Consider the following 22,849-nt stretch of genomic DNA (forward strand, 5'->3'; position numbering starts at 1 on the left):
GAAGTCTTGGATAGTTGTGCCTCCTGCTTGGTTTTTGTTCCTCAGGATTGCTTTGGCAATTCTGGGTCTTTTGTGGTTCCATATGAATTTTTGGATTGTTTGTTGTAGTTCTGTGGAAAATGTCATGGGTAATTTGATAGGGATTGCATTGAATCTGTAGATTTCTTTGGGTAGTATGGCCATTTTTACAATATTAATTTTTTACCCCAGGAGCAAGGAATATCTTTCCATTTCTTCAAATCCTCTTTGATTTCCTTGATGAATGTTTTATAATTCTCAGCATAAAAGTCTTTCACCTCCTTCCCAGGTATTTGATTCTTCTTTGGGGTGCAACTTCAAAAGGTATTATATTTTTGTATTCCTTTTCTAACATTTCATTGTTAGTATACAGAAATGTGACTGATTTCTGAATGTTAATCTTATATCCTGCAACTTTGCTGATTTTGTTGATCAGTTCGAGTAGTTTTTGGGGTGAGTCCTTAGGGTTTTCTGTATATAGGATCATATCAAGGGCATCCAGTGACAATTTTACCTCTTCTCTTCCAATTTGGATATGTTTTATTTCTTTTGTTTGTCTGATTGCTGTGGCTAGGACTTCTGATACTGTGTTGAATAAAAGTGGTGAGGGTGGGCATCCTGGTCTTGTTCCAGATTTTAGTGGTAAGGCTTTTAGCTTTTCTCCATTGAGTATTATATTGGCTGTGTGTTTGTCATAAATGGCTTTTATGACATTAAGGTATGTTCCCTCTATATCCACTTTGGTAAGAGTATTTATCATGAATAGATGTTGGACTTTGTCAGATGGTTTGTCCTGTCTTGTCCATTAGCATGAAATATATTTTCCCATCTCCTCACGCTCAATGTATATGTGTCCTTTGCCCTAAGGTGGGTCTCTCGTGCACAGCAGATTGTAGGTTTTTGCTTTTTTGTCCAATCTGCCACTCTCTGTCTTTTGATTGGAACATTCAGTCCATTGACATTTAAGATAATTCTTGATAAATATGTATTTATTGCCATTTTAAACCTTGTTTTCCAGTTGATTCTATGTTTCTCCTCTCTTCCTTTCTTTTTTTTTTTTTTTTTTGGTTGGATGATTTCCACTTATTTTATGCTTGTGTGCTTTTCTTTTTAGTTTTTGTGGATGTTTTTGTGCAGTGTTTAGCTTGGTTTTGATTTGTGGTTGCCCTGTTCTTTAAGTATGTTAACCCCTTCCTGTATCTGCTTGCTTTAGCCTGATAGTCATATAGGTTCAGACACATTGTTAAAAAAAAAAAAAGCATCTATATTTCTTACTTTCCTTCCCACATTCTATGATTTTGAAGTCTTTTTTTTAACATCTTCATGTTTGTCCTTTTGCTGTTCCTTGTGTTTATCATTATTATACAGTAGGGGTTTTTTCCTACTCTTAGATCTATATGCTGGCTTATTTAAGTGATTGCTTTCCAATTGTGGTTTCTTCCATCCCATTTCTTCTTATTTTTTTTAATTTAGAGAAGCCCTTTCAGTATTTCTTCTTTTAGAATGGGTTTAGTATTGCTGTACTCTTTTAGCTTTTGTTTGTTGGAGAAATTCTTTATTTCTCCTCTTTTAAGTGATATTCTTGCTGGATAAAGTATTCTAGGTTGCAATTTTTTTCTTTTCAGAACTTTGAATGTATCTTGCCACTCTCTTCTGGCCTGTAGTGCTTCTGCAGAGAAATCATCTGATAGCCTTATGGGGGTTCCCTTATAATTAACCCTTTGTTTTTCTCTTGCTGCCTTTAGAATCCTCTCTTTATCTTTACCTTTGGCCATTTTTATTATATCTTGGTGTGGGCCCATTTGAGTACAACTTACTTGGGGCCCTCTGTGCTTCCTGTATCTTGATATCAGTTTCCTTTAGATTTGGAAAGTTTTCAGACATAATTTCTTCAAATATATTTTCAATCCCCTTTTCTTTTTCTTCTCCTTCTCGAATTCCTATTATGCATAGATTGGCCCGCTTTATATCATCCCATAGATCTCTTATATTGCTTTCGCTTTTTTTTCATTTGGTTTTCTGTCTGCTATCCTGATTGGGTGATTTCCATTATTCTATCTTCCAAGTCCCTAATTCGTTCCTCTGCATTATTCATTTTGCTATTTAGTGCTTTTAGCTCAGTTTGTGCCTCTGCGAATGAATTTTCTAATTTTTCCATGTTTCTCCTTATATTTTCTAGTTCCTTTCTAAAGTAATCTGCATTATTGTTCATATCTATTCTTAATTCCTTCAGTATTTTCATTCTCTCCCTTTTGAACTCAGTGTCTGTCAGACTGCCAGGGTCTATTTCATTGTTTGCTGCTTCAGGTGAATTCTCCTGTTTTTTTAAATGGGAATGGTTCCTGAGCTTCTTCATCCTGCTTATGTTTTTCTTTCTTCTGTGAGTTTAGGGAAGCCAAACTGTAGTCTTGGAGGGCTACGTCTTTGCAAGAGCTCCCCTTTGTATTTTGTGGGGGGTTACTATTTATTTTTGGTGTGGGAGTTTGGATATTTGCTGTCTCTTTCTTTGGTGTAATCAGGCTGTTATCCCCAGGGTGCCGAGTATGTTTCCAGGGAGAAGGAGGCAATGGGTAGGTCTAGTAGTCAGTGCCTGGTTGCTGGGCTTTTAACAGCAGCAAGGACCTTCAGTAAGGTGGCACGGACTACTCCTAGTTGCAGGGCCCTGGGAAGTGGTATTGAGACTTAGGCAAATTTACGAGGTACCCAGAGCATTTGGCAGTGGCAGTGTGTGTGAATTCCCAGGGAAGTGAGAGCAACAAAAGTTAGTTTTCAATCACAGTACCCTCCTCTGAGGTGACTGGGAACAAAACTAGGGCCTGTTCAGGGACTCATAGTGGTGGCAGGCCACGCCCACCCCTGGGGTCAGAGATAACTGCAGTGGTTTGCCCCCACCACCTGTGGACCATGCAAGAAGTACCCTGTCCCACATTGCCCACACAGGAGGTGCTGCACCGGCTGCTCCTAGTTGCAGGTTCCTGGGAAGGGACAGTGATCAAGCGTCTGGGAGCTGCCCAGAGCATTTGGCAGTGGTTGCAGCAGGGAGGGTGTGTTCCCAGGGGACTGAGAGCAACAACATGTGGTGCTTGGTTGCAGTGCCCTCTTTTTTCCTTTCTTCTTTTTTTTTTTTTTTTGCCGACCCCTGAGGTGACTGGGACCCCAGGTGGAGCCCACTCTCACCCCCAGTGTGGCAGGCTGTGTCTCCCTTGGCTTCCAAGATGACCGCTGTGATTTGTCCCTGCTGCCTATGGATCACACCAGAGGCACCACGTCACATTTATCCCCTCCCTGCCCTTAGCCCACACAAGAGGTGCCAGGCCACCCATAGCCCTCACAAGAAGCCCCTGGTCTCCTGTAGCCTGAGCTAGTGGCTTCTTGCCTCTCGTAGCCTGCACCAGAGGCGCCCCGCCCTCTGAGAGCCCCCTCATACATGTGCAGAGAGATTCCTGTGGCGGTCCGCCCCTCCTCCTCTCACCCTCCCCAACAATGGCACCTCGCTTCTCCTGTCAGCCCAGACCTCTTCCCAGGTTCCCTCTGCCATGGCATTCCACTCCCCAGCCCGTAGCACACCGGTCCTTAGCCCCTCAGGCTGTCCCCACACAGCCAGCCCTAGTCCTCTCCCCAGAACTGAACTTCGGAGCCTGAGTCTCAGCGCCCAGCCCCCGCCCGAGCATCTCAGGCTGTGGTGTCTGGGCTGGTGGTGCAGATGATCTGTGTGGCTCTCACTCTGCCCTCCTCAGTCCAGCTGCTGCACTTTTCTGCCTTTCTCAATGACTTTGATGTCCCTCCGTCTTGGCTGATCTCCCCATCTGTTAGGTGGCTTCCCAGGATGTGAGTTCCTTTTCTCTTTCACAGCTCCCTCTCAGGAATGCTAGTCCCATCCTGGTTCTTTTTTTCTCTCTCTTTTTTCCTTTTGTTCTACCCAGTTATATCAAGAGTTTCTTGCCCTTTTTGGAGATTTAAGTTCTTCTGCCAGCACTCAGTAGATGTTCTATGAGAATCGTTTTACATGTAGATGTGTTTTTCTGATGTGTTTGTGGAAGAAGGTGCACACGAGGTCTTACTCCTCTGCCATCTTGATCCTTGTCTGGAAAAGTTACTTTTAAAAAAGAGTGAGAACAGGCAGTTCCCGTCATGGCACAGAGGAAATGAATCTGACTAGGAACCATGAGCTTGCAGGTTCAATCCCAGGCCTCTCGCAGTGGGTTAAAGATCCACCGTTGCCATAAGCTGTGGTATAGGTGGCAGCCACGGCTTGGATCTGGCATTGCTGTGGCTCTGGCATAGGCCGGCAGCTGTAGCTCCAATTAGACCCCTAGCCTGGGAACGTCCATATTGTGCAGGTGCGGCCCTAAAAAGACAAAAAATAAAGAAAGAAAAAAGAAAAAGAACAAATCCAAAGCAAAATAGTATAACAAAACTTCATTACAGTTATGAGGAATTCTTGAAAGATAGATAAGGGTTACCTTGCAAGAGAAAAATCACAGTCTAAAATGCCTACAGAGGAGGACAAGAGTAAAAGGCAGGAGCAGCTGAAGGTGCTCCAGGCTTGGGGCAGCCTTGGAAAGAGTAGGCGGGGCCTGGACTTGGAGTTGAGTGTAGAAAAGAACAACAGTAACTTTAGAGGGGAGAAGCCCAGCAGACACCCCCTAACCAAGTGACCAGGGTTAACACGACCATAGAAGCCATGTCACTGTCAAGTACTACCAGGTAGGATGAGAAAAGAAGGGCACTTCACAGACAAAGGAAGACAAACACCCTATGCTGTCACTTTTATATGGAATCTAGACTATGACATGAATGAACTGATCGACAAAACAAACACACAGACATAGAAAACAAATTTATGGTTGTCGCAAGGGAACAGTGGCGGGGGGGAGGGATAAATTAGGAATTTTGGAGTAACTTATTCACCTTACTATATCTAAAATAGGTAATCAACAAGGACCTACTGCACAGCACAGGGGACTGTATTTAATATCTTGTAATAAACCAAAATGGAAAAGCATATGAAAAAGAATGCATATGTATATGTAGGACTGAACCACTTTGCTGTACGGCAGAAATTAACACAACATTGTAAATCAACTATACCTCGATAAAATATTTTTTTTTTTTAGGGCTGCACCCACAGCATGTGGAAGTTCCCAGACTAAGGGTTGAATCGGAGCTACAGCTGCTGGTCTATGCCACAGCCACAGCGATGCCAGGTCTGAGCCATATCTGTGACCTACACCGAAGCTCACAGCAATGCCAGATCCCCAACCCACTAAGTGAGGCCAGGGATTGAACCCACATCCTCATAGATACTAATCCAATTCATTTTACCACTGAGCCACAACAGGAACTCCCAGTAAATTTTTTTAAAACAAGAAGGGGAGTTCCCATTTTGGCACAGCAGAAAAGAATCTGACTAGGAACCATGAGGTTGCCAATTTGATCCCTGGCCTCGCTCAGTGGGTCGAGGATCTGGTGTTGCCGTGAGCTGTGGTATAGGTCATAGACATGGCTCAGATCTGGCGTGGCTGTGGCTGTGGCCTAGGCTGGCATCTATAGCTCTGATTTGATCCCTAGCCTTGCAATCTCCATAGGCCACAGATGCAGCCCTAAAAAGCAAAAACTAAATTAAATTTAAAAAATAAAAAAGAAGGGCACTTCACCTCCGTGGTATTCTTCCCCCAAAGCCATCATCCCAGTCTAATCATGAGAAAACATCAGAAAAAACCCAAATCAAAGCATATTCTACAATGTCTTAAACAACACTCTTTAAAACTGTTAAGGTCCTAAAAGACAAGACTGAGAAAGACAGACTCGTAGATCGGAGGAGACTCAGGGGATACCAGGATTAAATACAATGTGGTAACCTGGAATAAAACCTGGAACAGTGGGAGGACATTAGTAGGAAACTTGATAACATATGAATAAAGTAGGTAGTTCCGTTGTAATATTGTACATGTTAATTTCTTAATTTCTTTGATAAAGGTGCCATTGTTTTTATATAAGGTGTTAACATTAGGGGAGAGTGGATGAAGCATATATAGGAACTCTGTGTACTATCTTTACAATATTTCATGGCCATCTAAGATAGGTGGATACTTAGGAGTGTCTATTTGTCAAATAGATATTTATATAGTACACAGAAAAAGGTATATATCCAAATGTCCCTTAATGGCCTGGAGACAGCCTGGGGGAAAGCTGTCACATACTGAAGAATTGGAGAGTTACAGCCACGGAGAAATATTTCAGTAGGTTTTTGTCAAATTCCACCCATTCTAGACCAAGCCACCAGGACCATCTCCTCTTGATGCACATTTGTCGCAATGAATTATATGTTCCCATGAGTGGCATGTTCAGATTTCTGACATCTGCTTGGAAATTCTACTCATTCTCCGCAGGTGTCCTGACACTGAGAGCACTTTTATGCAATTTTTAGGTGCTCCCGAAATGCTTGCAAATTGACAGACTGACACCGAACAGTGGGATTACATGAGTTTTAAAATGTGTTTATCTGATCCCTGAAAGTGTTGTCATCCTCCATATGCCATGAAATATTGTGAAATATTTCAAATGAATGAATAGTGTAACATAACCAACACCCACATTTCACAAATATTAATGTCTTGCCCTATTTGCTTTATCTTTTTTTCAAAACGGAAACATTCCAAATTGAATAGGAAACCCCTTCGATGCTTCTCCAAGATCCCACTCCCCTCCCTCTGTCCTCCCCACAGGCAGCTGATATTCTAATGTTATGTGACTCCTTCTGGCCCTGGTTTTTACATTTTCCCTCATATTATTTATATTCATAAATATTATTATTATTATATTATTTTAATTATAATATTAATATTATTATTATATTAATATTAATATAATGTTATTATTATTTTAATTATAATAATATTATTATATTATTTAATATATTCATAAATAATATTATTTATTTATATTCATAAATAATATATATTGTTTGCTTACCTTTAAGCTTTAACCAAAAGTGGTATTACCACACTGTACCTATCATGCCACAACTTACCAATTTTCATCAGCTTTAGGTTTTGGCAACTGAACCACAGCACACGCATCTCTAGTCCAAACACTTTCATTGCATAGAACAGAGCATTCTCATTGTTTGAATAAACCCCGTTGACTTATCCATTTTCCTGTTGCTAGGTATTTGGATTGTTTTGATTTTTACCTAATACGTATAGTGTTGGCAGCTCCTTGCTCCACACATATGTGAGGTTTTCTGTAGAGTTTATCCTGGAAGAGGGAACCTGGGCCAGAGGGCGCACACATCTTGATCTTTACTATGTATTACTAAGTTTGTTTTCCAAAGCCAGTATACCAATCTGCACTCGTACAAGAGCTCCTGTTCCTCTCCATCATTCTTAATGCCTGTGCTCTCAATTTCCAAGTTGGGCATTCTGATAGATGTGAAATAATAGCATCCTCTTCTCCTAATTACCACTGTAGTTGGTTCTCTTTCCATGTTTGAAGGGCATTCAGGGCTCCTCTTCTGTAAATTGCCTATTCATTCTCTGCCCACTCTTCATTAAATTGTATGTCTGTTTCTTATTGATTTTTAAAGGTTATTTGCATATTCTGAATGCTAACGCTTTTTGGTAGACTACCCTCTTCCCCCCCTACTTCTTGCAATCATCTGACCTCCAAGTTATCACCCCTTATTCTTTGGAGATTTTAGCACCTGGTTCTTGTTTCTCTTTCCAGTACTGGGCCTGCCTTAATTATTAGGGATTTTGATATTTACAAGGATGATCTTCTCAGTTCCTGATCCCCCCCACCCCCAAACCACCCACCCCACAGTCATGCCCCAGACCTTGCCAAGCTTTCTTCCATTATCTTGCTGACAAGCATCCTATTTGTAAGGCAAGTGCAAAGAAAAAGAGAATGAGCCAGGTGGTCAGGCAAAGAGAAGGAAATTTATTAAAGAGAAACAAGACGGTGACTGACCCTTGAGAATAGCCAGCCCCCTGCCCTTCTGGCGGGTCCTTTTTATACCCTGTGGGTAGATGGAAAATTGGATCCCCTAAAGGGGGGTTAGTTTATCTTTAGCCTGCAGCTGGACTCTCGTGGTCATAGTCTTCAGAAAGCTGGAGGTGTATGGTGTCCCACTGTAGGGTGGTCACATAGTTTTGGGAAAGTAGGCACCAGCAGCGAAAACAGGATGTCACTTGAGCGAGGTGGTCAGTCTCATGAGTCACTGTGACCTCATATTTTATTTGCAAGGTCAGCACAATGAGCCATTTTAACGATGAGCCCCCACGTAGCCCCTAACACTACTCTTTTGCCTATTTCTCTTTCAGCACACTCCCTCCGATAGCTTGACTTCAATAATTCTACAACCCTAGGAGTTCCCCTCGTGGCTCAGTGGGAACAAATCTGACTAGCATCCATGAGGACACAGGTTGGATCCCTGGCCTCACTCAGTGGGTTAAGGATCTGGTGTTGCTGTGAGCTGTAGTGTAGGTCACAGATGCGGCTTGGATCCTGTGTGGCTGTGGCTGAGGGGGAGGCCAGCAGCAGTAGCTCCAATTAGACCCCTAGCCTGGGAACTTCATATGCCACAGGTCTTGGCCCTAAAAAGACAACAACAAAAAAAAATTAATAATTCTACAACCCTAATGGAACTTACTCTCCACTGACCTGCCAATTGTTCACATCCCTTCACCCCTCCATGTCCTTACCTCCTACCTTACCCGGCTTAGAACCCATATCCCACACTATAGTCACTTCTCTGTATATGTAGTTGTTCCTTTGCTCCTCTTTTCCTCCCTTGAACCTCTCTGGAGAAAAACCAACGCTAAATAAATGTTACTTACTATTTAATAATAAACATTGGGAGTTCCCATCGTGGCGCAGTGGTTAATGAATCCGACTAGGAACCATGAGGTTGCGGATTCGCTCCCTGCCCTTGCTCAGTGGGTTGACGATCCGGCGTTGCCGTGAGCTGTGGTGTAGGTCGCAGACGCGGCTCGGATCCCGAGTTGCTGTGGCTCTGGTGTAGGCCAGTGGCTACAGCTCCGATTGGACCCCTAGCCTGGGAACCTCCATATGCCGCGGGAGTGGCCCTAGAAAAGGCAAAAAGACAAAAAAAAAAAAGGAAAGAAAGAAATTGGAAAATCTGCATTTATAGTTGGAGACTTCAACACTCCCCTCTCAGCAATCAATAGAGCAAGTGAACAGAATCAGGGTATGGAAGCCCTGAAAGGCGATATCAACCAGTTTGAACCTAACTGACATATACAGAACACTTCACACAAGAGCAGAACACATGGTGTTTTTCCCCAAGCACACATGGAACATTCATCCTGAAAGATTGTGTTCTGAGCCATAAAACAAATCCCAAAAAATCGAACAGGGTTGAAATCGTACGATTATGTTCTCTGGCCTCAGTAGGATGAAACTAGAAGTAAATACAAGAATAGCTGGAAAATCCTTCAACATCTGGAAATTAAAGAATGCACTGCTAAGCAGTCGTACATCAAAAAAGACATCACGAGAGAAAGTAGACAATATTTTAACAAAGGGAAAAGGAAAACACTATATATCAAACTCTGGAGCATGCAAATGAGTATCAGAGTTTCTCTCCCCACCCCCACCCCCTCCAGCCACATTCACTCTCCCCTCTACAAAACAGTTTGTATCTAAGCAGATGTAAAAACATCTCTAAAACCATCTTGTCTTAGTGCTTTTATTGAGAGGAAGCAGGCAGAGTTTGACTGTTGATTTAGGTGATTTTTTTATTTTTTCAAGTTTTCTTGATGCCAAACAATCTGCTTGTTCTCCCATTGACAAGGTTGCATCTACATTTGCTCTTTGAGAGGGAAGAGCACCCCAACTGAAGTGCAGACACCCCTCCACCCCCCCCCCACCCCCCACCTCCCACCCCCGTCAGTACAGCCATCCCTGGTAAGCCTTTAGGGGATGATGAGAGGGTGGGAGAGCTCCTGCCTTCTCTGGGCAATTTGGCTTTGTAAGTGATCCCTTTTCCATTATGCCTACTCTTTAACCCATTCTAGAAGGTATGGAATTCATCTACAACATTGACACAGCCAGAGAACACCAAGGATGGACACATCTCACCTGATATTTTTTATACAGTTTCTCCTTTCCTTCCTTGAGTTTTCCCAGAGGTTTGCCTATTTTTCTAGTCATTTTAAAGGAATCAGCTTTCAGTTTTGTGGCTCATCCCCACAAGCTGTCCTTTCTATGGGGATAGGAGGGAAGTGGTGGTGGTTTGGTTTGGTTTGGTGCTATGGTTGCTGTTTGGTTTGTTGGTTGGTTTTAAGACTCCCTCCCACCCCCTCCTCCAGCGTCTCAGTTCCCCTCACCATTGGCAAGCAACGTTATCAGTTTTTAATGTATCCTTCTAGACAGATTTTGTGCATAAATATGACATACATTTATAAATCACAGTTATATAGCTTTAACTCTTTTTTTTTTTTTTTGGCCACGCCCACAGCAGGCAGAAGTTCCCAGGCCAGGGACAGAACCTGCACCACAGAGTGAACTTTTAACTCCTTTATAAAAAGAGCAGCATACTGTGCACACTGCCCCACCCAGTCCATCTTATATAATTTGGAGATCATGATGAATCTACATACTAAGATTCTTCATTCTTTTTTATTTATTTATTTTGTCTTATTAGGGCAGGACCTGCAGCCTATGGAAGTTCCCAGGCTAAGGGCTGAATTGGAGCTGCAGCTGCCAGCCTGGCCACAGCCACAGCAACGTGGTATCAGAGCCAAGTCTGCAACCTACACCACAGCTCACGGCAACACCGGATCCTTAACCCACTGAGTAAGGCCAGGGATTGAACCTGCATCTTCATGGATACTAGTCAGGTTCTTTACCACTGAGCTACAAGGGGAACTCCTTTCTTTTTAATTACAAATAGTATTTGTGTTTTATGGATGTTTGTTAGAATATAATCTATCTTTTGCTTTTATAAATAGTGAGATTAATAGCATTTTTAATACATTATTTTGGCTGTATCTGTAGAATAAATTAGGAGAAGTGAAATTGGCAGATCAAAGGTATATGCTTTCATTATTTTATTAGCTATTGTCAAATTATCCTCCACAGATATCATACCAGTTTGCACTGCTGCTTGTAATGTGTGAGACATCTGTTCCTCCACACCCTGAACACAGACTTACCCAGTGTTTAATCAATTTATTGGCTCATTACCAACCTAATAATTTTAGAATGGTATTTCAGTTTCAAACTGCGTTTCTTTCTATACTAGTGAAATTGAGCATTTTTTTTTGTGAATGCCCATTTATTTTTCCTTGACCATTTTCCCTAAGAGTTCTTATCTTTTTGTAGAGGTTCTTTATGCATTAGGAAAATCGGGCCTTAGTCTATGAGTTGCAAATAGTTTCCTCTAGTTTTTTATTTGTATCTTAACTTTACATGAAAATAAATAAAGCCCTTTTGGTGGACTCGCCCCTATATAATTATGTACTATCCCTTTTTATTCTCATTAATTCTTTATTGTCTTAAATTTTATATGGTCTGATTTAATATTGCTATTCCAGCTTTCTTTCGGTTAGTAATTGCTCAATATATCTTTTCCATCCTTGTATTTACAACTTCTACAATCACTTTTTTCCATCCAGCCTCTTGTAATCAGCATATAACTGGATTGTATATTTCTTTTTAAATCCAATCTGCCAGTCTGTTTACTAGATGAGTTTATCTATTACTCATTTATTGTGATTATCAATACATTTGGACTTATTTTTACCATATTTTATTGTGTTTTCTGTTTATCAACTGTATTAATTTACTTAGGGTTGCTGTAACAAATTACTACAAACTTCAAAAAATAGAAATTTATTTTCTCACAGTTCTGGAGGCCAGAAGTCTGCAATCGAGGTGTTGACAGGGCCCAGTTCCCACCCCACCCCCAGACACTCTGGAGGGGATTTCATTCCTTGCCTTAACCAACTTCTGGTGGCTACTGGCATCCCCCCATCACTGGCTGCATCAATGGCTGCACACACCCATCCCGCCTCAGTCTCCATAAGATATCAGCTCCTCACCCTCTGTCTCTGGACACTTATCACAGAGCTTAGGTCATGCCCAGATAATCAAGGATGATCTCATCTAGGGATCTTTAAGTTAGTCAAATGTACAAAGGACCTTTTCCCAAATAAAGTCACATTCACAAATTCCAGGGATTAGGATGTGAATGTGTCTTTGGGAGGGGCTATCATTCAGGCGCATCCTTATTCTTTATTCTTTGCTTTAAAAAAAAAAATTTTTTTTCTTGACTAATGTCAAATATATAAAAGTTTATCTTTTTAAAGCTCCCATTATGGTTCAGCAATAGCGAACCCAACTAATATCCATGAGGACACGATTTGATCCCTGCCCCACTCAATGGGTTAAGGGTCCCACATTGCCATGAGCTACAGTGTAGGTCACAGATGAGACTCGAATATGGCATGGTGTGGCTGTGGCGCAGGCGTAGGTGGCTACAGCTCTGATTCGATCCCTAGCCTGAGAACTTCCATATGCCTTGGGTGTGCCTCCCCCCAAAAAAGTTTACCTTTGTTCCTCTGACTGTTCAGAAGCCATAGCTTTACATTAGTATTGTCACGTATATTTATTTATTTTGTTCTGAAATTTTACTTTTTTATAAATTTTAAATTACAGTTGATTTACAATGTTGTGCCAATTTCTGCTGTACTACAAAGTGACCCAGTCATACATATATACATTCCTTTTCTCATAATATCTTCCATCATGTTCTATCCCAAGAGATTGGATATAGTTCCCTGTGCTGTATAGTAAGATTTGTTGTTTATCCCTTTTAAATGTAATAGTTTGCATCTACTAACCCCAAACTCCCCATCCCTCCTACTCCCTTCTCCCTCCCCCTTGGCAACCACAGTAAGTGTCTTTAAATTTAGCATATAGATAGTCATTAAATTTTCTAATAAAATCTAATTTTTTCAGTATATCCATTCTCTCAGAAAGTAGACCTCCAAATTAGCATACTTTCATTTCCCATTGAACAACCCCCAACTCAATCCTCTTTGTTATTTTGCCTAGAACAGTAGTCTCCAAAAATTCCAAATACCCACTTAACAAACTTTGAGCATACAGCAACATGTTTTTTCATTTATTTATAGATTATATATATGCACCACTTATCAATATATTATATAAATTATAAAACCTATACAAAAATATTAAAATGAAGGAATAGAAAATAAAGATGAAAATTCTAATTCTTTCTGAACACAAAAAAATCCTTTTGCTAATCTCTGGCGTACATGTACCCCATTTGGATACTACTTGTTATTTCACTTTCCATAAAGTTCATAAGTATAGTAACATGAAATGTACTATCAATTCAAAATATATTTACCAAAATATTTTACAAAATTCAATAATTACCACTGCTTCTTGCTTCTTACATCTTCCCTCTCAGCTTGCCTAAATTCAGATCTTCCAGTAGATATATTTTGAAAATTTGGGGTTTTCTTTTTTTGTCTTTTTAGAGCCACACCTGTGGCATATGGAGGTTCCCAAGCTAGGGGTCTAATCAGAGCTATAGCTGCCAGCCTATGCCACAGCCACAGCAGTACCAGATCCAAGCCACATCTACAACCTTCACCACAGCTCATGTCAATGCTGGATCCTTAACCCACTTAGCGAGGCCAGGGATCGAACCCGCAACCTCATGGTTCCTAGTTGGATTCCTTTCCACTGCGCCACAAAGGGAAATCCAAATTTGGGGTTTTCAACTTCTTTTCTTTTTTTTTTTTTAATTATTTATTATTATTTTTTCCCACTGTACAGCAAGGGGGTCAGGTTATCCTTACATGTATACATTACAATTACATTTTTTCCCCCACCCTTTGTTCTGTTGCAACATGAGTATCTAGACATAGTTCTCAATGCTACTCAGCAGGATCTCTTTGTAAATCTATTCTAAGTTGTGTCTGATAAACCCAAGCTCCCGATCCCTCCCACTCCCTCCCACTCCCTCCCCCTCCCATCAGGCAGCCACAAGTCTCTTCTCCAAGTCCATCATTTTCTTTTCTGAGGAGATGTTCGTTTGTGCTGGATATTAGATTCAAAAAGACAACTTACAGAATGGGAGAAAATAGTTTCAAATGATGCAACCGACAAGGGCTTAATCTCTAGAATATATAAACAACTTATACAACCCAGCAGCACAAAAGCCAATCAATCAATGGAAAAATGGGCAAAAGACCTGAATAAACATTTCTCCAAAGAAGATATACAGATGGCCAACAAACACATGAAAAAATGCTCAACATCGCTGATTATAAGAGAAATGCAAATCAAAACTACCATGAGATATCACCTCACACCAGTCAGAATGGCCATCATTCATAAATCCACAAATAACAAGTGCTGGAGGGGCTGTGGAGAAAAGGGAACCCTCCTACACTGTTGGTGGGAATGTCAACTGGTACAGCCACTATGGAGAACAGTTTGGAGATACCTTAGAAATCTATACATAGAACTTCCATATGATCCCACAATCCCACTCTTGGGCATCTATCTGGACAAAACTCTACTTAAAAGAGACACGTGCACCCGCATGTTCATTGCAGCACTATTCACAATAGCCAAGACATGGAAACAACCCAATGTCCATCGACAGATGATTGGATTCGAAAGATGTGGTATATATACACAATGGAATACTACTCAGCCATAAAAAAGAATGACATAATGCCATTTGCAGCAACATGGATGGAGCTAGAGAACCTCATACTGAGTGAAATGAGCCAGAAAGACAAAGACAAATACCATATGATATCTCTTTTCTTTTTCGTGTGTGTGTGTGTGTGTGTGTATGTGTGTCTGCACCATAGACTCATCTCTACTGTCTCTCTTTGACTTTTAGTTTGCAAGTATTGTTTTTTCTGATTCTACTTTCAATATGGCAGTGTAGGAGCTCCCGTCATGGCTCAATGGAAACGAACTGACTAGCATCCATGAGGACACAGGTTCTATCCCTGACCTTGCTCAGTGGGTTAAGGGTTGCCGTGAGATGTGGTGAAGGTCCCAGATGGCTCGGATCTGGCATTGCTGTGGCTGTGGTGTAGGCTGGCGGTTACAGCTGCAATTAGACCCCCTAGCCTGAGAATCTCCATATGCCATGGGTGTGGCCCTAAAAATACAAAAAAATAAAATAGCAGTGTAATGAAGTGATTAAGCACTATGGAATCAGACTATTATTCTGTTTTTGAATCCTTCCTCTATGGATGACACCCCGTGAGAAGTTGGGCAAGTTATTTCACCTCATTGTCCTCATTTGTATATGATAATAATAATCTTACTGCATGGGATTAATGTGTTGATTAAAGGAAATTTAATGGCTTACTATGTTTAAAGCATCAAGATTTGTGCCTGGCACTTATTAAGTACTTAATAGAGTTAGCTATTTTTATTTCTAATTTTGCTGGATGAAGTCAGAAAATGTAGTTGGTTCTCTCCCTCTCTCAGGTGGAAAATTTTATTGACATTTGATATTGTAAAAAATTCTGCAGGCACGTTCTTGTGTACTTGGTTTGCAGAATAAAAAGCTGCAAACAAAGCCAAGACCAGCTCTCCCTCTAAGGACCAGAAAAGCCAGACAAAATATTTTTAATGTATTTTAAGGTATCAGAAAGCTATCAAAGTCACTGGGCTCAAATCCTGGGGATCAGTAGGAGAATGGGTAAATAAAATTTGGAATATATACATAAAATGGAAACTTATGCAGTATTAAAGTGAAGTAACTAGACTTGCATGTGTCAACAAGATTAAATTCAAAAAATTAAGTGACTAACATTGTAAGTCAACTGTATGCCAATAAAATTCTTTTTAAAAAGAGGAGTTCCCATCATGCTCAGTGGAAACAAATCTGACTAGTATCCATGAGGGCACAGGTTTGATCCCTGGCCTCACTCAGTGGGTTAAGGATCTGTCATTGCCATGAGCTGTGGTGTAGGTCTCAGATGCAGCTCAGATCCGGAGTTGCTATGGCTGTGGTGTAGGCTGGCAGCTATAGCTCTGATTCGACTCCTGGCCTGGGAACCTCCATATGCCTCGAGTGTGGCCCTAAAAAGACCAAAAAAAAAAAAAAAAAAAAGGTAGAATGGCAGTTGCCAGGGGCTGGGGGGAGGGAGAGATGGAGTCATTATTTAATAGGTATAGTTTCAGTTTTATAAGATGAAAAGAGCTGTGAAGGTGGATGATGGTCATGGTTGCACGACCTTGTGAATTGGTATTTAATACCAGTGAACTGTACACTCAAAATGATTAAGATGGTAAATTTTATGTTATGTGTATTGAACCATAATAAAAAAAATTCGAAGGAAAAGGACTTTAGTAAGTATAATGTTTTAATTTTTAAAAAAACTGAACAGGAGTTCCCGTCATGGCGCAGTGGTTAACAAATCCGACTAGGAACCATGAGGTTGTGGGTTCGGTTCCTGCCCTTGCTCAGTGGGTTAATGATCCGGCGTTGCCATGAGCTGTGGTGTAGGTTGCAGACGCGGCTCGGATCCCGCGTTGCTGTGGCTCTGGTGTAGGCTGGCAGCTACAGCTCCAGTTAGACCCCTAGCCTGGGAACCTCCATATGCCACGGGAGTGGCCCAAGAAATGGCAAAAAGACACACACACACACAAAATCCTGAACAATTTTTAAAAGACTAAAATGAAAGCAGAATAAAACAGGTAATTATGTTCCACTTAGCTAATCTATAAAGTTCTGATCGAGGCAGAAAAGAGGGCGTGATAATATGTGCCCTGGAGTGGCAGGGGGAGCAGGCTCTTCATGGGCCACTGTCTGCTCTCAGTGTATGGGGGCCACAGGGAAGGGCCGTCAGAACGTGATGTCTGCTTGTTAATGACAGCTACCCTTGTGAGGACTTGTTGTGTGCCTTACTTTGTGTATATCCAAGACTTTAGTTTCGTTACTTCATTTAATTCTCACGGCAGCCTTTTGACTTAGGTTTTTTTTTTTTTTTTTTTGGTCTTTTCTAGGGCCACACCTGCAGCATATGGAGGTTCCCAGGCTAGGGATCTAATGGGAGCTGTTGCTGCCAGCCTACGCCACAGCCACAACAACTCAGGATCCAAGCCACATCTGCAGCCTACACCACAGCTCATGGCAATGCTGGATCCTTAACCCACTGAGCAAGGCCAGGGATTGAACCCACAACCTCATGGTTCCCAGTGGGATTCGTTAACCACTGAGCCACGACGGGAACTCCAACTTAGATATTATTTTTATGCCCATTTGACAGGTGAAAAATCTAAAGCTCAGTGAGTGTGAATAATTTGTCAAAGTGACAAAGCAAGTAAGCAGTGGAGTTACAATTTGTATGTAGGCGCATCCAACCCCAGACTCCAAACCACTTTGCTGCAATGTGGTTTTCTAGTAAGTAAGTAAATGTCCACACACTTATCATGGCATTAAGATATAATCCAAAGCAATAGCTTTGGAAGAGTGTGTGAGATGTTTGTTCATTAACATGATTCTGTCCTTATACCCAGAAAGATAAAACTTGTAGATGCCTGCCCTCTGAGACTTAAACCGGTAAAAAGAAATCTTTAATGGATGAGAGCAGCTAGCTAAAGAATTCACCTTAGGGAACAGATCAAAGTCAGAAGAGACAAGTGCATGCAAACTTCAATCAAGATGTCTAGAGCAGAGTCACATGAAGGCATAATTGATGAGAGCAATTTGGACTTTTAAATGTTTATATTCCTTGATGCGGTGATTCTACTTTTTGGAATCTATATGGGGCATAATGCTAAATACTTAAAAGAGCTTTGTTCATAAATATATTCACCATAAAATGATTTATAATGGTAAAAGTGAAAGTCAATCTAAATATCTAATAGGACTGAAATGATCAGGAAAATGAAATCCCCATATGATGGAAATCATGAACCTCACACACATACACACTTACCCGAAGAGTTTGCTATTGTTAAATGACATGTGTTGTTTATATTGTTACATATGTGTTAAAGATGTTATATATTGTTATTTATGTGTATAAAGATAACATGCAAACAACATGAGCAATTCCAATCAATGTGCTAGACAGAGCCAGGGTGACCCTCCTGCTAATAAATACAGAAAGATATGAAATAATGTATAATAATATTAGAACTCTGTAGTTGAGGAAGGAAATAAAGGAAACTAATAAATAGAAATTTTATTATAAAACAGTAGAAATATAATAGGAAAATTTACAAGTCCCAGAAAGAAATAAGCTGGCAGTAAGGATGGCAAAACAGAGGCCATCAGTGGAACTGGAGATAGGCCCTTAGGGTCCAGGGCCTGGGGCTGTAATATCCACAAGGGCATGGAGATGAGGCCTCAGATCCATGAAAAGCAGGCCTCGTTTTGGCCTGAGTCCCTCTGAAACAGGCTGAGTCAGGGAGGAAAGAGCTCAAGCTTTACTGAATGTACTACTCAAGGTTCTCCAGAGAAACAGAACCAATAGGGTACAGATTTATATAGAAACTTATTGTTTTAAGGAACTGGTGCACGCAATTGGGGCTGACAAGTTGAAAATCTGCAGGGTGGGCCAGCAAGTTGCAGGCCCAGGGAAGAGCTGATACTGCATTGTGCTCTGAAGCCCGTCTGCTACAGAATCCTCTCTTGCTCAAAGGAGTTCAGCCTTTTGTCCTGTTCAGTTTTCAGCAGATTGGAGGAAGCCCACCCACATTATGGAGGAGAGTCTGCTTGCCTCCGAGGCCACTGATTTAAATGTTAATTTCATCCTCAAAATATCCTCACAAATATATACATCACAGAATAATGTTTGATCACATATCCAGGTACCATGGCTTAGCCAGGTTGACACATAAAATTAACCATTCCACTTGGGAAATACAAACAGAGGGCAGCAAGACTGGGAAAAGGAGAAGTGAAGCGAGGAAATGTGAGGACATGTGAAATGGTACGCTGTTCTTCTGGCTGACACTTTATGCTAAGCCTCAAAGATCACAGCAGGTTACTCAGCAAGCGTGTCTGGCTGACATATGGCTCTTCTGCAAACAGGCTGCAAAGAGACCTGATAGCCACGGGAGGGAGGAGGAAAGGGAATTTATCTGCCAGTCTTCTTCCCATCTCCTGTTTTCCACTAGTGAAGATTCAGTCCACAAGAAGTTAACTCCCCGACACCTAGGTGTTGTCAGGTGGCCCTGTCTGCAGTGAGGATCAGTGTGAGGTTTCATCCAAGTCTAGAAGTGGTGGGAGGAGCCAGAAACTCTGGATTGGTGGATGATCAGCCTGGCTGCCTGGTGGAGGTCAAAGAGAAGGACTTACTGATCCGGAGAAGTCAATGGTCAGTCCCTGGTAGGGTCAGCAGAGACCAGGAGGCTGTCTGTGCTGAGGAAATTTGAGGATGAACACAGATTAGGATCAAACACAACCCACCCCTCGCACCACCCAGACTTGCTCATTCCCACCGTATTGACTCGTACTATATTGCAGGGACTCCACTGCTTGTGAGTACAGGATGCCTCGCTCCTTCCCCAAGAGGGAGGTATGGGGTCCAGTCAGTCACAGAGTCCCTCAAGATGGTGGCCAGTTGCAATCTTCTGGAGGAATTCAGATGCAAGGGTCAGAAACAAGAGTTCTTGCTGTTGCAGCTGGTCCCAGGTCACAACTGATAATCATACTCTGTCACCCATTCTAAGTGCCTCTTACCTCCTGACCACATTAAGCTTGGGCCAGCTTGATTGCCAGGTGATGAAACCTTCAGGCTCCATTTATTCCTGCCCTTGGTGGGTTGTAGTTGCTGTGATTCCCATGGTTATTACAGGACATAGAAGTACCAAATCAGTGCCCTGAGGTCTGGAAATTCTCTTTGCCATTCCCTTGTGTAGAAGCAACCCTACTTCCTCATGCTACTCAGGATTGATTATCCAACCAGCAGGATAAGCCCTTCCTTTGCTTCCTGGTCTATTGTGGCCAGGTGGAAAAGTGGCCAGATGGTATCTGCCACTCCTATTTTGGGGGATCTACTCTCACAGAAGGTCACACTCCCATCACGAAAGCTCACATGGAACTCCCTCTTCTGTCAACGAAAACTCCTCTGAAGAGCCCAGGAACGCTTGCCCAGTTGACTGCTGCCTCCCTCTCTGATCTAATCCAATCTCCTGCCACCTCCACCTCACCCACCCTGCCCCCTCTTGTGGGCCTTCCTTGCCATTCCTAAGTCCCACCAAGCCCTTGCTTTTGCCCTTCCTCCTGTCAGGAACACTCCTCTCGCCAGGGCTGTCTCTTTCTCATCATTTACATCTCAGCTATCACATGCCCTCCACAGAGACCTTCCCATGATGGTCCTATGCAATGTTGTCCCCACCTCCAGACATTCCTGTGACATTGTCCTGTTGAGAAATATGTCTGAGAGTTTCCAGAATTGAAAGAATGCTCCAAATAGCAAGCAACATAATTAAAGATGAATCCTCACCTCTGCTAGAAACGACAGGATGCAATTACAGAACATCAAAGAGAAAGAACAACTTGGAAGAACTTCAAAGATATTATCTCGGCAAAAAGGAAAATGAACCAGAAAAAAGAGACTAGAATGCAAGAGGCAGCAGTGGGCCAAAAGAATGATAAAACACGTTGGCAAATCTCATCTTTGATTGATGGTAAATCATAACTATTGAGAGGTTAAAAGCATACAAGAATTAAAATACTGGACAACTATAATGTGGAAGGTAGGAGGAAAGATTGCAGAGGGAAATTAAGGCATGCTATATCATTAGGGGCTGAAAAGGATCATCATTTTCATTAACTTTGAACTTTTATAGAAAAATAGAGTGATGTATACACATTTTTAGAAGTTTCAACTAGCCACTAAAATGGACATCGAAATCGAATTTACTACTTCTGATCAATGAAAGAACCAAGAAAACTTCACTAATCCAACAAAAAGGCAAGCATGGAGAAAAGAAAAAAATAAGAAAATCCTGGTGAAGAAAAAAGTCCAAATACATCAGGTATTTCCAAAAAAATGCTAAAAAAAAACCTCATCTATTTAAAAACAGGATGTCTCCATGCACCCATATGTTCATTGCAGCATTATTCACAATAGCCAAGAAGTGGAAACAACCTAAATGTCCATTGACAGATGAATGGATTAAGAAGATGTGGTACAGATACAGAATGGAATACTACTCAGCCATAAAAAAGAACAAAATAAAAATAATGCCATTTGCAGCAACATGGATGGCACTAGAGACTCTCATACTAAATGAAGTAAGTCAGAAAGAGAAAGACAAATACCATATGATACCACTTATCTCTGGAATCTAATATATGGCACAATGAACCTTTCCACAGAAAAGCAAATCATGGATGTGGAGAACAGGCTTGTGGTTGCCAAAGGGGAGGGGGAGGGAGATGGACTGGGAATTTGGGGTTAATGGATGCAAACTATTGCCTTTGGAATGGATAAGCAATGAGATCCTGATGTATAGCACTGGGAACTATGTCTAGTCACTTATGATGGAGCATGATAATGTGAAAGGAATGTATATGTGTATGTGTGACTGGGTCACTTTGCTATACAGTAGAAAATTGACAGAACACTGTAAACCAGGTATAATGAAAAAAAATAAAAATCATTAAATAAAAAAAATTTTTAAGGGTGTCTCAGGAGTTCCCATCGTAGCTCAGTGGAAACGAATCTGACTAGCATCCATGAGGATGCAGTTTCGATCCCTGGCCTCACTCAGTGGGTTAAGGTTCTAGCATTGCTCCAAGCTGTGGCATAGGTCATAGATGTGGCTCGGATCCTGGATAGGATAGGATAGGATAGGATAGGATAGGATAGGATAGGACAGGACAGGACAGGACAGGACAGGACAGGACAGGAAGAAAGAAGGGAAGAAGGGAAGAAGGGAGAGAGTGAGGGAAAAGAAAAGAAAAGGAGAGAAGGAAAGAAAGAGTTTCCCAAGAAGACCATGGGGAGAGTGAAGAGACTCCATGTTGGCCTATTGTGGATGCTGGTTCTAGACGGGCCTGATGGGGCAGCAAGCAGAGGAACAGAAGCTGGAAGAGGAAGGAGAGGAGGAAGAGGGGAAGTAGGGAAGGAGGATTAATCTTACCTATGAATAAAGTGTGAAGTGTTTATTATTTTGGTTGGATATTTCTTTGAAGTTTTTTTATCATGAGGCTGTTTGACCATATAGGAAGATCCATCACCTAGAGTTAATGATTCAACTTGGTGTTTGTATATTTGCTTCATCTTTTTCCTAATGGTGTTTTGGGGTAGATTGCAGACATCTGGGATTCCATGTTTCTGGATACTTTAGACTGATTCTGCAGAGAACCGGGGGGCTTTCTTGCAGCCACAGCAATGCTGCTATACCTATTGGGGTTAATGGCGCCTGACACCTGTATATTTCCCTCAGTGCCTCCTCGGTGTCTATTGGGGGTGTGTGTATGATAATTTTATTGAAGTATAGTTGATTAGATGTTTTCTATATGGTTGGTTTGTTCATACTCAGGAAGATAAACTGGAAACTTTTAACTTCTAAATTGAGTCTGCTCTTTGTGACTTAAAGTGACACAAGACTCTTCCCAAAGAAGGAGCAGAATGCCATTCAAGAGTGGAGGAATGTTATCTCTGCTAAATAAATCTGAAAGAAATGACAGAAAGCAAGGAGGCAAACGTATATTTTCATAATTTCCAAAAAGGAAGACATTTGTATTTTGTGAAGGTACAGACACAGCCAGAAAGATGCTCTAATAAGTTTATTCACGTCCTGGTGACCCAGATGTTCAGACACTGCACAG

The sequence above is a fragment of the Phacochoerus africanus genome, chromosome 9 (genome assembly GCF_016906955.1).
Source record: "Phacochoerus africanus isolate WHEZ1 chromosome 9, ROS_Pafr_v1, whole genome shotgun sequence".
Taxonomy (NCBI): Eukaryota; Metazoa; Chordata; class Mammalia; order Artiodactyla; family Suidae; genus Phacochoerus; species Phacochoerus africanus.